This window comes from Pinus tabuliformis, chromosome 2_1, assembly GCF_031772625.1.
Source record: "Pinus tabuliformis cultivar Carrire ecotype Pingquan chromosome 2_1, CPIR1, whole genome shotgun sequence".
Lineage (NCBI taxonomy): Eukaryota > Viridiplantae > Streptophyta > Pinopsida > Pinales > Pinaceae > Pinus > Pinus tabuliformis.
The window spans coordinates 356,933,313-356,951,688 of record NC_142299.1 but is presented as its reverse complement, the minus strand read 5'-3'; positions in this window follow the sequence as shown (position 1 = coordinate 356,951,688).

Here is an 18,376-nt window from a genome sequence, read left to right as displayed (position 1 = left end):
GGAGGAGAAAGATCTCCAGATACTCATAGGGATGGGTAATGATGAGAAGTATAGTGTCTCAGGTGTAGGCACGGTTATTTTTCAGAGGGAGCATGGAGCTCGCCTTACCTTGACCGATGTCAAGTATGTACCAGGACTGAAGAGAAACTTGGTGTCGATCACGATGTTAGAAGACAAAGGTTATGATGTGGTCTTTAGTAAGGGAAAGGTTTTCCTTAGACACATCATCACTAGACAGGTGAAGCAGATTGGTTCACGGGTCAAGAACCTGTATGCTCTTGAGGTTCAAGATGCATGCAAAGCCTTGAGCAGCGAGGCAAATGATGGAGACTTGGTGGTTGAGAGGGAGTGTATATTACCTCTCAACATACATAGCCATAAGAAGTCTCAGACGATTGTGGAGGAGCCACGATTGGTGCAGCAGCTTCAGGAGGTTGTGGAGCAGCCACAACAAGGGAAGCTGAGAGGAGATAGAGTAGAGACATCTACTCATCCAGAGACCTCCAGTAGGGGGAAACTTTGAGCCAGATGGGCTGAAGGATCGCATGCAGGCATACCTCCAGGTAGGAGGCGGGGTGATGTGGATTGATTGTCCCAAGGAGGAGGGGCAGGATCCTTGAGGTACCCAACCTCTTGGATGAGACCTTGCTACGGGAGCCCCAATGTGTAGTAGCAGGAACTGATTGATTGGGTAGAGACAGATGCGAATGGAGCGGCAGAGAGAGCGACAGTGCAGGGAATCCCAGGACAGCGCATAGCTAGCAGGCTGTAGCAATGCGAGAGGCACAAGTGTTTTGCACAGTGCTAGGTCGCACAGAGAGGTGTGCAATGGTGCGAGATGCATGGAGATGTTGCAGTAGCGCAGATGTCAGAGAGGGAGCACTTGTCAGTAGCAGGTAGAGCTTCAGCATTAGAGGGTGTTTCTATCCCAACAGGGAGGTCAGTTGGGAGGTGCAGTGCGGATGCAATGCTGGGAGATAGAACCAGCAGCATCACGGATGCAGTCAGAGATCAAAGTGACAGAGGCTAGAGCAGTCATATACTGAAGAGCATAGAGATGCAGAGTTTCAGTCGACAGAGGCAATAACAGTCAGAGACTTTGATGACAGAGCAAGTGGACCAGCCAGATGTGTTGCATGGAGAACATTCTAGAGTTATAGGATCGGGTTTGAGAGGAAGCCTTTCTTGTTGAGAGGGAGTGTTGAAAAGTGTGCAACAAGAAATGCTTGTTGAGATTGCAACAAGATGATGGAGCTTAGTGAAAAGAGTCGCCTTCACTAAGTGGGCCCGCAGGCTATTTTTGGCGCAAGTCTATTTTTAGACATATGGATCATGTCTATGGATTGCAGCTTGCTGTTTATGGATGATTTGTCAAGTTGGGAAAAATAGATGGACTTCTATTTTTGATCAAAGTGTGAGTGATCACAGTGTGAGTGATCAAAGTCTATTTTTAGACTGGCTGTCAAAAATAGAAAAGTCAAATATTATTGTCTCATAATAATATTTGGACAATAAACTTGATCTTATTCTCTTGGAGCACTTCAGTTTGAGCTACAGAGGTGGCACATGCAGCTGTCAGAAGGAAATACGCTTTTCTTATGAGTCAGTTGAGTTGTTGCATGCATGACTTCAGTTAGAACTCAAGTGAGTTGAGTTTAGTGGACTGGAGGTGCAGTTGATGGAGTTGTGTTCAGTTTAGCTTTGTTAAACTAGTTGTATTTAGTCTAACTGATCAATAGACTAGAGATGAGTTGGGTGAATTAATTATTAATTAATTCACAAGTTATTAACTCATAATGCAACTATAGAATACATCAGTTAACTTAGTTGCATGTCAGTGCATGTTCAGTTCAACAGGGACAGGTGGTAGAGAATCAGATTGCTATCAATTGTGACTATAGTTGTGCACCAGATCTTGCACAATCAAGGGATTGAGTATGCCAATGAGTTTTCTCACGTATTTTCCCAATATTGTAGCCTTTGCTCACGTCCAACAAAGTGTGAGTGATTATTTTGAGGTGAAATACGAGTTTGGGAAGCCATTCTCATCAGTTCTTGAGCAGGTATTGAGTTGTGGAGGCAGGCAAGCAGTGGAATAGATTTGGAGATCAGATCTGAGCTGTATTGTGTGTAACAGGTGGAGCTGGTACTGGATTGGTTGTGATAAGCATTGTACTTTGTAATGTTACATTATTCAATCAATATAATGTACAGATAGTTGGGGTTTTTAGCAAGATGCTTTCCCCGGGATACATACTGTGTTAATGAGTTTGATTGATGCTTCTATGTGTCCCTGTGAATGTTTCTGCTTCTGTAAATTGATGATCAACGTAGAGGAGGTTATGTATTATGCATGTTCCGCTTATAAGTGTATAATCAAGATAATCTCTGTGAATATGTGTCATATTATTCAAAATTTCTACACAGAATATGGCCCACCTTCATCTTCACTCTCTGGCCACACGATGAAACTACATTTGTTGCAATGTAGGTTTGCAAAGGACCCACTTTCATTATCAAGTTCTTTCGTCATTACGTGGGCCAATGTGTCGCACTCCGCTCTTAAATCCTTTTCAGGTTTCGTCAGGCACCCGTTGTCAAAAGAGAATTCCCATCTGCCAATAGTAAAAAAAAACGTTTTTGACAAAGTCCAATTACTAAACAGAGTTTGATAAATCTATTTTAGCCGCCTCTACTTCAACGCAAACCAAGATGGACATTTCTTCCTTTTTAAACATTCATAATCTTTTATATAAAGGAAAGTGTTTGCATATAAAAATTCCTTAACATCACTGTTGTTAACATTAAAGTGTAAACATACTCACCTGCTCAATGCAAATTTCCACAGATCAATTTCCTCACAGCAGCGGATAGAGTATCTCAGTATAACTACTATTGCTCCACACTTCATCCGTCTCCACAGCTTAGCCTTTTGACTAAATTGCTTAGAATATTGGGCCAATCTAAACATCTCCTCTAAAATAAATAGCCACTCAATTTGCCAGTGGAAAGGAACAGTTTTCAATCGCTCCAAAAGATCCGCAACCGCAAGAAGACCTGCAACAGCCCACTCTGCCACTATTATATCCTTCACCAGACTCTTAACGATGGGGTTGAGTGCATCTTCTCCAAAGTGACCTTCTTGATAGTGACGAGAAATGACATCTTTCTGAAAAGCATACAATAAAATTTTAGATTCAATATTTGGCATAGGAGCTCCTACCATGAATTTCATGTTCCAACCAAAAAAATAATCAACGTTTGTCAAATGATGGAGAGATTTAATACGCACAACCCAATCCTCGTTTTCTCCCTCCGACAGGAGATTCTTTAACCTACACAAGCCTCTTGAAGTCGGCCAAGTCACCCTTGGCGGTGACCTCTATTTCGCCTCCTATGAGAAATAAGAGATGCAAAATATCATTAGGCTAATAAAAACAAAGAAATGATTCAGAAAATTAAGGATAGATGATGCCAAAGAAAGCAATGCACCTTGTTCAATTTGCAAAGCTAATAAAGTTCCACTTTCAATAGCTCAGATATGTAGTCTCTCAAGGCATCGAAATTGTTGGGAATTTTTCTGGTAAAATTCCAAAAACAAATTAATTGAACACAGAGACAATGCTTTGTTTCTCTCCAGGATCTTAGCATAGGGAAGCTATAACTGATTTCTGAGAACAGAGTATTACATACACCCACAGAAGCTTTGTATTCATTAAAATAAAATGCCTAATACAAAATTCATCCTCTTTCTCTCAGAGGGATTCACCAAAAACATTTCAACAAAATTACTCTGTCTCCTTAAAAAAAAAAATTACACAGTTGTGTGTAAATTTTTGTTTACATTTACTGATGTAAAATAAAACTTTTACATATACTGTTGTAATAAAAAAAATCATATATCAGCGCTGCTCCGCGTTTCACTCACTTCACATATTCTTCAAAAGAAATATCATTATACGCTCCTGCTTATCACAAAAAACCTCCAACACATAAAACACTACATGCTCTGTTCTTGTCTACATGCTCTATTCTTGTTTCACCTTCGCACTACTGTGCGTTTTCACCTTTGCATTACAGAATGGTCAACAAACAAGAAAACTATATATATGATACAATGCATATGCGTTCCTATTCTTTTGCATTGCAATGCATATCCAAAAATATACAAAAATATAACACGTGAATACATATTTACTATGCCCATACTTCCGTAAGAAATAAAAACATTAAAATTAAAAAACTTTACCAACCTAAATAAAGTGCATTAATTGTTTTATTGAGATGAACGGCGGTCAACCAAAATTCGTTTTACTCCACGCAATCTTTATTAACTGCAGGCCTGTATGCAGCTTAGCATTAATCAACGGCGGACAACCTCCCTTGCGATCACACGGTTCAGAACGATATCAGATGGGTCTTTTCTACCGAACTTTACGTCCCGATGGAAAGTGGTTTTGAGGAAGGTACAGTTGACGCGTGGCTGAATTTTATTGCATCGGGCTCGATTGAAGGAATACCACTTTTCGTGAAAAGCAGTCCGATAAGGTCTGGCGATTTTCGACAGCTGTTTTGGTAGGAATAAATGCACAGGTGAAATTACATTTTCAACACTCCCCTTTAATTTCAACTGCTGGGCGTTCAGTCATACCCAAACATTTCCTCAAAAATTCAAAGCTTTTCTGGTCCAATGGCTTTGTCAAAATGTCTGCAACATGTTCTTGAGTCCTACAATGTTGTAAAATAATTTCTCCATTGCTTACCAATTCCCTGATGTAATGAAACCTTGTGTCAATGTGTTTCGTTCTCTTATGAAACACAAAATTCTTGGATAATGCAATAGCTGAGCTATTGTCACAAAAAATCACAGTGCCTTTTGCTTGCTCTTGGCATAAGCTCCTTAACATTCTTCTCATCCAAACTGCTTGACATGCTGCTGTTGTAGCTGCCACATATTCTGCCTCTGCTGTAAACAATGCTACAATAGGTTGTTTCTTAGAAGCCCATGAAATGGCTCCTGAACCCATGTGAAAAACATAACTGGATGTGCTTTTCCGATCATCTACACTTCCAGCCCAATCGCTATCAGTGTATCCAATTAAATTTGAACATTCTGAAACAGTATATAAAATTCCAAACCTTTTTGTACCTTTAGCATACCTCAGAATTCTTTTTGATGCCTGCCAATGTGCTTCTTTCAGCCTCTCCATGAATTTGGAAATTAAACTAACAGCATAGATTATATCCGGCCTAGTTGCAGTTAAATACATGAGGCTGTCAACTATGCTCTTTTACAAGCTAGGATCAAAATCCTTGTTATTGTCCTCTTTGTTGAGTTTTAATCCCATCACTGTGGGAGTGATTGCTGCCTTGCTGTCTTGCATGTTAAATCTGCCCAACACTTCATTTACATATTTTACTTGTGAGATAAAAATTCCATTTTCATTTTGATCTACTTCTATTCCTAAGTATCTCAGCAAACCCATGTCAGTCATTTCAAATTCTTCTTTCATGACTGTTTTGAAATTTTCAATGAGGTAGGAATCATTACCTGTAAAATCACATCATCAACATACAACACTACAATTAAAATTTTACCATCTTTTTCTTTGATGTAGAGGGTGGGTTGTCCCTCACACTTTGTAAATTCATTTTCCAGTAGATAGGAATCTATCCTACTGTACCATGCTCCTGGTGCTTGCTTCAGCCCATAAAGAGCTTTCTTCAGTCTGCACACTTTGTGCTCATGGCCTTTCTTTTCATAACCTAGAGGTTTCTCAATGTAAACCTCTTCTTTTAACACTCCATTTAGGAACGCTGACTTTACGTCCATTTGGTAAACTTTCCACTTGTTTTGAGCTGCTATGGACAGCACCGCTCTCACGGTTTCCATTCTTGCAACCGGTGCGAAAGTCTCCTCATAGCCTCTCCCATACTGCTGCTTGTATCCCTTGACAACCAGCCTTGCCTTGCGTCTTTCTATTTTGCCTTCAACATTACTTTTGGTCTTGTAGACCCATTTAACTCCAATGACTTCTTTTCCTTTTGGTAGCTCAACCAAATCCCATGTCTTGTTTCTTTCTATGGCATTCATCTCCTCATCCATAGCTTCTATCCGTTTCTTATCTTTAATTGCATCTTCGAAATGAATAGGGTCATCAACATGACAATACAAAGCAAATAAGGAATTCATACCTTCATCATAAATATCACTTAAATTTCTGAATTTCTTACCTCTTTCATTCAGTGTGCAAGTGATTGAAGATGCACTTGAACTTCCTCCTTGTGGTGTGCTTGGAGAAGCACTTTCATTTCTCCTCAAGGGTGTATCTTGTTGTCCTTGTGTTGGTGCTACTGTTTGGGGACGTATTTCAGCCATCTCCTTATCATCTTCATCATGAGACAAACAGTTTTTAACATTCACTGTTTCCTCTATGCTTCCATCCCAAGCTTCCTCCTCAATGAACTTAACATCTCTGCTCACAAAAAACTTCTTGGTAGATGGGATATACAACCTGTAAGCCTTCGATTCTTCATTGTATCCAATGAAAATACATTTCTCCCCTTTGCTGTCCAACTTCTTCCTTAGCTGATTTGGAATGTGTGCATAGGCCACACAACCAAAAACCTTCATGTGGGTGACTCCTTGCTTTCTCCCACTCCATGCTTCTTCCGAGACTTTGTTCATCACTTCTTTTGTAGGACACCTATTCAAAATATATACTGCACAATGTACAGCTTCAGCCCAATAATCATTTGGCAAATGCTTTGCCTTCAACATGCTCCTCGCCATGTCCATGATGGTCCTGTTCTTCTTTTCAGCAACTCCATTTTGCTATGGGGTGTACCTAGCTGTAAACTGTTTGTGAATTCCATTTTCTCTACAAAACCATAGGAATTCTTTGGAGATATACTCACCTCCTCTGTCAGTTCTCAAAACTTTGATGCGCAGCCCACTTTGATTTTCCACAAGTGCTTTGAAATTTTAAAATTTTTCAAACACTTCATTTTTCTTCTTTAGAAAATAAGCCCAAGTCTTTCTAATGAAATCATCAATGAATGGTAGAAAATATTGGCTGCCTGCTAGTGATGGAGTTTGCGTCGGTCCACATAAATCTGAGTGGACAATCTCTAAGGGTGCTTTTGCCCTTATGCTTTTGCCTGATGGAAAACTTTCTCTGTGTTGTTTCCCCAATATGCAATCTTCACAAAGGCTGTCCGGTTTCTCTATCAATGATAATCCTCTTACCATTCCTTTTCTACTCAACAAGTTAAGACCTCCAAAGTTGAGATGTCCAAATCTCAAATGCCACAACCAATTTTCACCCTTTGGTACGCTTTGGAAAGCCTCTTGAGTAACTGCTGCAATTACTTCTTTGTTTTTCAAATCTGCCCTTATTCTGAGAGGGAACATCTTGTTCCTCGTCATCTTCACTTCAACAATGCATCGTTTGCTGAGTGCTCTATCCATGATGGTGCATACATCATTCACAAAGAAAACATTGTAACCTTTTTGAACAAGTTGTCCAATACTTAAGAGGTTACACTTCATTCCAGGAACATAATAGACATCTGCTATGGTTTTCTTTTCACCTTTCTTTGTAAATATTTTTACTTCTCCTTTTCCCATAACAGAAAGTTTACTATCAGTCCCAAGTGTGACTTGTGATTTCACATTTTGATCTAAAGCAGAAAACAGGGCTATGTTTCCTGTCATATGGTTGCTGCAACTGAAGTTTAGAAACCATATATCATCATTGTTTGTTTCAGCCATATTACAAGTTAACAGCACATTATCTTGGCTGATATTTTCTCTAGTAATATTTGCACTAGATCTATTATTCATATCATGCTGCTTCTTCCTACATTCATTTGCATAATGCCTATATTTTTTACAATAATAACATTGGACATTGGATTTTTCATACCTTTGTCCTTGAACATGATGTTGTCCACTTTGTTGGTTGCTGCCTTGGCCTTGGTTCTGATTTGGATTGCTGCCTATTCCTTGAGCATTTGCTGGACTGTTTCTTCCACCTCTATTTTGGCTTCTGCCTCTTCCTCTCTTGTTTTCTCTGCCTTGACCTCTTCCTCTTCCAAAGGACATTTGGGTCTTGAAGGCTTGTTCTAGAGATGAGTTTTCATTTCTACTCAACCTCTGCTCATGTGTTATCAGTGATGCATGAAGCTCATCAACTGAAAAGTTTGAGAGATCATTTGTCTCTTCTATGGTGGTGACAATCACATCAAACTTTGAGGGTAGGACCCTCAATATTTTCTCCACAATCCTCCTTTCTTCAAAAACTTCTCCATGAGTCCTTATTTGTGTGACCAGACCAATCACATGTGTGAAGAATGAGTCAATATTGTCTGACTCTTTCATGCACAGGTTCTCAAAATCTTTCCTCAGTAATTGTAGTTTTGTTGTCTTCACTTTATCCATGCCTTGATAGGTTGTCTTGAGAGTTTGTCATGCTTCTTTGGATGTGTTAGCTGCTGCTATCCTTGGAAACACACTCTAGTCCACTGCTTGATACAAAAATAAAAGGGCTTTTGAATCCTTCTTCCTATTGCTCTTCAACAGATCCTTCTCTGCCTGAGTTAATCTATTAAACTCATTTTCATCTGCTGGCTTTTCAAAACCATCCTCAACTAATTCACATAAATCTTGTGAGGCAAACAAAGCTCTCATGGTTATTGACCAGTAGTCATAGTTTTTCCCATTAAAATGTGAGAGCTGAGTATTAAAAATACCCATGCTAGTGTTGGAGCCAACCATCCTTGCACTTTAAATTTGATTCAAATACTTGACTGTATTTAAAAATCACTAACTGTCTTCAACAGCTACTCAAAAAAAAACTTTGAGAAATACCTGAATCCTTTTGCCTGAGACTTCACTCTGCTGGAGAAGTTGTTGCAGCAAAAAACTCCTTCCTTCAGCTTCTTTGACACCTTCAAAGAGCCTGGATATGCTCTGATACCACTGTTGGGAATTTTTCTGGTAAAATTCCAAAAACAAATTAACTGAACACAGAGACAATGCTCTGTTTTTCTCCAGGATCTTAGCACAGGGAAGCTATAACTGATTTCTGAGAACAGAGTATTACATACACCCACAAAAGCTTTGTATTCATTAAAATAAAATGCTTGATACAAAATTCATCATCTTTCTCTCAGAAGGATTCACCAAAAACATTTCAACAAAATTACTCTGTCTCCTTTAAAAAAAAATTACACAGCTGTGTGTAAATTTTTGTTATACGCTCATGCGTATCACAAAAAAACCTCCAGCACATAAAACAATACATGCTCTATTCTTGTTTCACCTTCGCACATGCGTTTTCACCTTTGCATTACAGAATGGTCAATAAACAATATATATATATATATATATATATATATATATATATATATATATATATATATGATACAATGCATATGCGTTCATATTCTTTTGCATTGCAATGTATATCCAAAAATATACAAAAATATAACAAGTGAATACATATTTACTATCCCCATACTTCCGTAAGAAATAAAAACATTAAAATTAAAAAACTTTACCAACCCAAATAAAGTGCATTAATTGTTTTACTAAGATGAACGGCGATCAACCAAAATTTGTTTTACTTCACGCAATCTTTATTAACCGCAGGCATTTACGCAGCTTGGCATTAATCGACTGCGGGAAAGGGACCTCCCTTGTAATCACACGGTTCAGAACGATATCGGATGGGTCTTTTCTACCGAACTTTACGTCCCGATGGAAAGTGGTTTTGAGGAAGGTACAGTTGACGCGTGGCTGAATTTTATTGTATCTGGCTGATTGAAGGAATACCACTTTTTGTGAAAAGCGGTCTGATAAAGTCTGGCGGTTTTAGGCAGCTGTTTTGGTAGGAATAAATGCGTAGGTGAAATTACATTTTCAACAGAAATAGACATCCACATTTTCTTGCTCAACGGCTGCAGCGGACGCTGTTTGCATTTTCTTAATAAGCCTGTTGTCCTCATCATGCATTTCTTTTCCTCCCTCCGACATTGAGTTTATCAATCCTTGTGCTTTATCTTTCCTGCCATGTTTGAAAATCGAGTGGGTATCATCTCCTTTGAAAGCTCCAACCATTTTCCCCACCTTGTCGAAGAAGGTAAAGGTTCCATAGCCACTGTAAGATGGTTTCCAGTTCACACAATGTAAAATACCTTCCAGTTCACACAATTGCTTGTCACTTTGGTCCATTTCATTCACTTCTTCTTCCAAATGGTGAAGACGCACTAATAATTTAACACTTTCATGCCTTGATAAATTTAGCAAACACGTCCCTTCCATCTCAGTTGTATTTTCTATGGGATGATAATAAACTTTGGAGTTGAAAACTCTATTTTGATCACAAAGGCTAAAAGGAACTCCAAAGTTGACCTATTCTTTAGTTGTTGCCATTCAGTTTTTCTTACTTCTTCAATTTTTCCCAACGTAATAAGAGGAGCGTTTCCTCCCCATGTCACCTGATATGATTGCCTTTCTAAATAGTTAAAAAAAACCTTAAACACCTCTCCCCTATCCCTCATATCCCCCGGGGATATAGGTGGTCTATAAATAGTGATTCTCCCGTTTGGATCTATGATCCAATTTATACTTGGATACCATTTTTCACATGCATCACCCTCTTCCCATTCAGTGCACTGTTTATCCAAGAAGTACTGGACTTCCCTTGTTATTGTCGTCCATGGATTTTGGAGGACAAGCCAAGGAACTTCACTTGAAAACTTCTTATATGCATCGAATACCTCACTTGGCTGCACCAAAGGAATTGAAATAATTTCAAAATTAAGTCTCACTTTCCCCAAAAGATACATCTCCTTCAAAGACGGAAGACGAATGTCATAAAATAATGAGTCGGGAGGTCTCATTCACGAATAGTTTTGCCTTCCAATTTGTCGACTCCACATGTAGTTTTCACTTCGGAGTTTGCGGTTGGATCCTATAATGGGCAAGCCAATAAGTATCAAAACAATTATAAAAATTAATTAAATTCAAATTTTATTTTAAATTATTATTATTATTAATTATAAAAATAATTAATTTATCCATTAAATTCATACTAATAATAAGATTTTTAATTATTTAAATTAACTTATTTATTACAATATTATGGCATAATATATAGCTTATTAATATTACATATTCCAAAATCTAATTTATGTTTATATGACATGTTGATATGATTTTGTTTTTAATTAATAAATTTAATTAAAAAAATAAAGAAAATATAATGACTTATACTGAATAAAAATTCTAAAATTACAAATCCAAATAAATACACCTATCAATTTAATTAATTACAAAATTAACTATTAAAAATATTTTAAAATATTAAATAGCCATTGATTTTTATAATTAGAAAATAAACGTTTTGATTAATAACAAAATCTGCCCTACAAAAGTTTTCAGTTCGATGCTACAATGATGACGGCAACAAAATAAATGAGCGCAATGAGTTAAATAAAGTTGAAAACTGTTCAAATGGAGTAAAAATTTGTTTTAGTGAGATAGACATGACGTGATTAGAATTGGTAATCAAAATTAACTCAACTGGACATCACGGGCGGAGACGCCCATTGGAGATAATGATGCCAAAGCTTATAGGTTAAAGGCATTCATACCTGTTGTACTGATGACTCATTCTTTTGAAACACGGGAGTCGTTTCATTCCCTTCAGCTGCAAACAATTCTGTTAACAACTCTATATTACTACTCTTTTCATCCCTTTCTGCTTGAAGCTGCTTCAACCGTAGGTATCTCTTACAGTTACTCGCCACAAATTCCTCCATTTCATATCGCCTCAGAAGTCTCCAACAAGGGAGATATTCATCGCTCTCATTGCCATCCCCCACCTACATCCTCCTATCAAATCTGAAGATATTCATTCCTCAGATCTAGTTCTAAATCTAATGTCAAGTGCACTTTTTCACCATCTGAGTGGCACGAGTTGTCGGCACATCGACAACAAATATATTATCTTAGACTTTGGTGGAAAACTTATCAAAATCTGGACCAATACAAATTACTTTTATCTGCATTTCATCTATCATCTTTTCAGTCAAAATCCGAGTGTCCATTATATAAAATATATCTGGCTGGAAATTCCAGATGACAAGGATGAGGGTGTTTGTTGGAAGATCAGATAGATGGAATTTCTCTCCCCGTCTATTAGTAAGCAGGCCATCAAGTTCCGATAAAAGACTATTTTCTGTGTTCTCCTTTTCAACCCTAGAAATTGACAAATCCTGAAAGAAAAATGTGGATGAAAGAAAAAGTTGTTATGGTCCATATTTATTAGAGAACTTAACATAATGCAGGCACTAACAATGTTGGTATCGATAAATACGGATGGGTGGTATGTGTTGGAATATTAATTCCAACTGCTGTACAGGGACAGCGACGGTGGCACAGTCAGTTGCCGACTCAGCCAGCAAGCAGCAAGAAAAACAGGTCAGGAAAACCACTTAACGTTATCGGATCGCTTTTGGTCTACAAGCGGTTTCTGTACACTACGCAATCAGTTTTGGATGCGTGGTCATCTGTACGTTTGCAAAACCACTGCTCCGTCGGGACATAATGCTCAACATGAAAGGGGCTCCCGAAATCACCATGAGTCGTCCGATTGTTTTCAATGATCTCAGCCGTCCATTCAATCAAACCTGTATACGAGCCTGCAAAATGACATTACGTGGAGTAAACGTTTTTGTTTGACCAACATTTCAGAAAATATTTAATGAAGGTTAATGCTAGTCGTAAAAAGTTGGTAGAAGTATTTAAGTTTTTTTTGCGGCGTGCATTTTCTTATCATATCTTTTTGTTAACATATAAAACATATACGATATGAGTTTGCATATAGTGCAATGTCAGAGATTTCGTAAGGAGATTTCGTATGGAAACATATATGTATTTGATATAAAAATTTTATATATGTGTTGACCAATTTTTTGTGTGAAGCAAGGAGATTATGCATCGCACAGCAGTGCGTAGAGTGATAAGGGGCCGTGTATGTTCATATTTCGTGTGAACAACAATTGAGGCTTGCACAGCGTTGCAAGGGTGAATGAAAAATAACGAATGAAATTGTTGGGAATTTTTCTGCTAAAATTCCAAAAACAAAATCAACAGAGCAGAACAATGCTCTGATACCATGTCGGGAATTTCTGGTTATTCCAAACAAAATACAGTGGAAAAATCCTCTGTTTCCACTGTTGAGAATTTTCTGATAAATTCTGAAACAACAAAAATATGAACAGAGAGCAATACTCTGTTTTCTGATAATTCAAAAACACAAGAACAGAGCATAAAATAATACTCTACTTTGCCTCAGGATCAAAAACTGATCAAAATAATACTCTGTTTTTGACACAGAAAAATACTCTGTTTTTAACTCAGAAAAACAAAAAAATTCGTTCTCTGGAAACGGTGTTGCAGCAACAGTTTTTTTTCAGTTGCTGTAACTTGTGTTGCAGCAACGCTGTTCGTGGTGTTGCAGCAACGCAATTTTTTTTTAGTTGTTGTTCGTGGTGTTGTAGCAACGTAAATTTTTCGGTGTTGCAGCAACGTAACTTTTTGACGTCAAGTATTTTTTGAGTTACGGTGTAACAGTAACAGGGATTTTTGACGTCAAGTATTTTTCGACTTACGGTGTAACAGCAACAGGCAAAAAGAAACTTCTATTTATGAACGATAAACTAACTGATAAAATAAGTCTTTCTCACGTAGAGGGATCTTCACAAAATATTATGCTAAAGAGCATCTTCCTCTTGACAGAGGGATTACAACAGGAACGCTTCAGTTCCACAAAACAACTATCTCAGAAAATTTCAGCACTGTTGTGCAATACAAAAAAAACTCTCTTGTTCTACACTACTGTGTGTTACAAAAGGACTTTCAATCTATTTATGTTGCTGCATATACAGCTGTATCAGCACTGTTGTCTCAGCAACTCTTTCTCTCAGCACTGTTGTCTCAGCACTGTGTCTTAGTACTGCTGTTTCAGCATCTCTCTGTTTCAGCACTTTGTTTCAGCAACTCTATCTATCACTGTTGTTTATCACTGCACTGCTGTGCAAGAGGGCTTCATTCATGTGAGCTCATGCTGCTGCACATTTTTTCTTAAACACACAGAAATTACATTTGAGTGCTGTTGTGCTACATTGCAGAGTGATTAACACTGCTGTGGCTCTACACATATATAGTGCAGGAAAGGGTCTTCACCGCCTTAACTTGCTGATGAAGTCTCTGCTGCTCATGATTAACAGATTTGATCTTTTGCTGTATTTCTTGAGTCGGTGGTGATGAAATCTATGACTGATAAATGCTACGTTGGCTCGAGGCTGGTTCTTTTCTCTTTCAGCCGTTCTGCTCATTAATATGGTCATTGAGAAGTAATGATGTAGTGCTGTATCTGATCTTTCCTCCTTCGGGAACTCAAAAATAATTAAAGAGTGAAAAGATGGTAATGGCGGTGGCTTAAAATTTTTGGAATACATGTGGGGCGCCGGATCAGGACAAATAGATAAAGTAGCTGCTACTGTTCAACTGTTCACTGCAGTTCTACCGCAAATACGCCGACTCTTTTGTAAGTCCTCTATTGCGGCTCGCTGATGCGATATCAGCGATCACTCATCGGCGATGTCCTGCATCACTGCTGTTGCACAACAGTTGGAATTAATATTCCAACAGAAATGAAAAGGGCTCAATGTTTTATGTTTTTATTTGCACATGAGGTGAATGAAGAACAGAACGAAGACGAAGACCACTGAAACGCAGCAACATAGAATGAGTCCAAGCATTTTGGTATTGTATGTGAGGGAAATGAATCACACCGCAGTGCGTAGAAGAAGCAGGGGAGAATTTTAACAGGTTTATATTGTATTGAAAATATTTGTGAGGTTTTGTAATGTGCAGGAGCACATGATGTTTTTTTGGAGCAGCATATGTAAAAATCATTTTTACAGCAGTATACGTAAAATGTTTTTACAACAATGAATGTAAATGAAGTTTTTACACACAACAGTGTAAAATCTCAAGAAGAGACAGAGTAACTTTTGTTGAATTTCTTTTTGGTGAATCCTTCTGAGTGAAAGAGGGTGAAAGAGGATGAATGTTGTATCGGGCATTATATTTTAATGAATACAAGCATTTTTATGGGTGTGTAATACTCTGTTCTCAGAAATCTATTTTTAAGCTTCCCAGTGGAAAAGATCTTGTGGCAGAGAAACAGAGCATTGTCTCTGTGTGTGTAGTTTGTTTGTTTTTTGGATTTTACGAGAAAAATCCCCAACAATATGATCACCTGCCCTGAAATAATTGTAAAGGACCATGATCCACCGCCATCTCTTTGAATTTCTGCCCATCTCTCCACCAATTGTTTGCTTCTCTTGATGTGCACAAGTTGTAATGCGTTCATCTTTACCACGTGGTCCATGGATTTTCCTTCTAGCTTGGTGCATCCGCTCAAATCTAGACGTTGCAATGAGGTTAGGCAATGGAAATCTAAAGTGAGTTTCTCTAAATTTCTGCAGCCATTCAAATCTAGATTTTGCAAGGAGGAGAGGCAGTGGAAGTCATTGCATAGCTCTCTAAGCTCGTCGGAACCTCCAAGATCCAACACCTCCAAATTTTTGAGTTGACCAAAACGTTCCGGAAGCTTCTGTAGTGATCTACACCGTCTGAAGGACAGCGCTTTTAGACTTGCTAGTTGACCAAACCGATCTGGAAGTTTCTTTAGGCTCTTACACTCTTCAAATGAAATATGTGTGATAAAGGAGAGGTTGCAAAGCCCATTGGGTAGTTGTATTAAGAGTTGAACACCTTGACGCACCCAAGGCTCACAATAGCTTCAACTCTCCAATGCCTTCAGGAATACTTTTGAGTTCTGTACAACCATTTAAATTTAATTCAACAAGGCTTGTTAAGGTTTTTATGCCTTCAGGAATACTTTTTAGTAGTCCACAATTATTTAAATTTAATTCAACAAGGTGTGTCAAGTCTCCTACGCAGTGAGGGAGATTTAATAGGCTTTCGCAGCCAAACAAATTCAAGAATGTCAATGATAAAAGTTTCTCGACACTCTTTGGAAGTGCCTCTAAATTAGAGCAACCATCTAGATGGAGTTCTTGTAGAGAACTCAAGGATCCGAATCAACCGGCAACTCAGTCAAACTTGAACAACCGTCCATTTTCAATATCCGTAAAGACTGAAGCGTTGAAATTGAATCCGGCAGCTTCGTGATACATTTGTAGTTTTGAAAGAGATAGCTCATGCAACCCTTCTACTTGATTACCCAGCCAATAAAAGTTTAGCAGATTTTTCAACCAATAAAAGTTGACCAATCGTAGTATTCTCAAATGTTTAAGTGGTTCAAGAGCATTGGAAGAGATTTTAAAGGCATCAGAAAGTGTTATTCCATCGACTTCCATGTGCCTCAAACTTGAAGGCATCTGCAAGTTATACAACTGATATGTCACAATCGTATGTACTATGAATCATTAAAACTAGTAAAAACAATTTCCTACGTAGATTCAATTTTTCAGGAACAATGAATGGGGAAATAGCATCACTTGCCTTGGAGAGCTTCAACTCATGATTGGGTTGATAACTGAGGTACCTCAATTTCGTGAACATTGACACATCATGAAACGGAAGCTGGCCAAATTTCCCTTCAAAAAATACGAACTTCTCAAATATTTCACTGCACTTTCCCTCCACATTTCCCAGATTTCCAAGTCGAAGAACTCTCAATGATTTAAACATTAAGTCGAGTATTGCTGCAGATATTTCCAAGGCATCCTTATTTTCGCTTAACCAAATGCCTTTAATCCCTTCAGCACGCTGCATCCCATTATAAAAGTATAATTAAAATAAAATAAAAATGGAGACTGTATAAACAAAGATGCATATCGTTCATAGATTTGTTACCTTCTCTTCGAGGAACTCCGTGAGTTTGCTTGCAGTGAATGCCAACCTCACTTCATTTCCTTCCTTTGACTTTTGGCGAACAAGTGTTAAGATGACGTCGTGTACACTTGCAACGTCATTTTTGGCTCTAGTAACAAGAGCTCTGCTTTTTAACATTTTCAGTTCATCCTTTCCCACAATGTCTTCCACTGCCTCCCAATCCCATCCTTCAAAATATGAGCATATGTCTAAAAATGGATCTTTACACTCAGGGGGAAGAGCATCGTAGGCAAAGGCGCAATGCATAGGCCCAAAGGCCTTACTTGGCCATTTATTTTCCTGGAGCACCAGTGTAGAATAAGCTTCTTGTTTATAAGGAGGGCGACCTATGAATGGTGCTGCTAATGTTAACATGAGGGGAATTCCACCACATGTGCGTATGATGTCATTGAATTGACTCTCATTTATTCCATCCTTTATTTCCCTCTTTAAAATCGTCAATGTTGTTTCAGGCTGAATTTCCTGCATCGTATAGATTTTGGGCTCTGTACACTGCCTTGGGCATGCATACTTCACATCTTCGTTACGTACAGTAAGGAGGAGCCTCACCTTCTTTGCCCTACTCATATCCTCCGGCAAAAGCTCTTTAAGCGCATCTCCGTCCAAAACTTCATCAATGTATAGAAAAGCTTGCACTTGCTCTAATCTTTTTCGCAGCTCTCGCTGTCCATCCTGGTGGGTTTTAATCTTTGAAATAGTGTCTCCAGGTTCCATCAAATCTTCTAATATTTTTGCAGATTTATAACGCTATCTTCACGCATCCGAACCTTGGAATATTTAAAACCCACAAGTTTTGAAATGACCGTATCTTTTGAAACCACCGCATCTGCCAGGGTGGTCTTGCCCATCCCTCCGAAACCATGGAGGATAACCGTGACCGCATTCTGATCATCACTTTCAATTTTCTAACGGCTAACAAAATCTTTAATTGAGTCCTCGATTCCAACTGTTACAACAATATTCAACGCGGGATCCATATTTAAACTTATTAATAATAAAATAAAACTCACAATAACTATAAAATTCAATATAATTTATTTTGAAAATATATTTACCAGCCTGCTCAGGATATATTCTGGACACAGGGTGATTCCACTTAGACTCGATGGCAGCTAAAACACGCTCAGTGTTAATTGAATTCCTATTAGACTCTTCGGCGATGGCCGTTGAATTACTAATACCGATATTGACACTAATTTTTGAATACATGAAATGTAGCTTCTGTGTAATGCCACTCAGATCGGCTTTGTTTGTGGTTGTTGAGAAAAGCTGCAATCAAGCTATGAAATTAAATGAAAAACATGTATTTCCTATATTTGGGTATACCCATGAGCTTTGTGTGCATTTGACTATGACAACAGCCCTGTTCTTTAT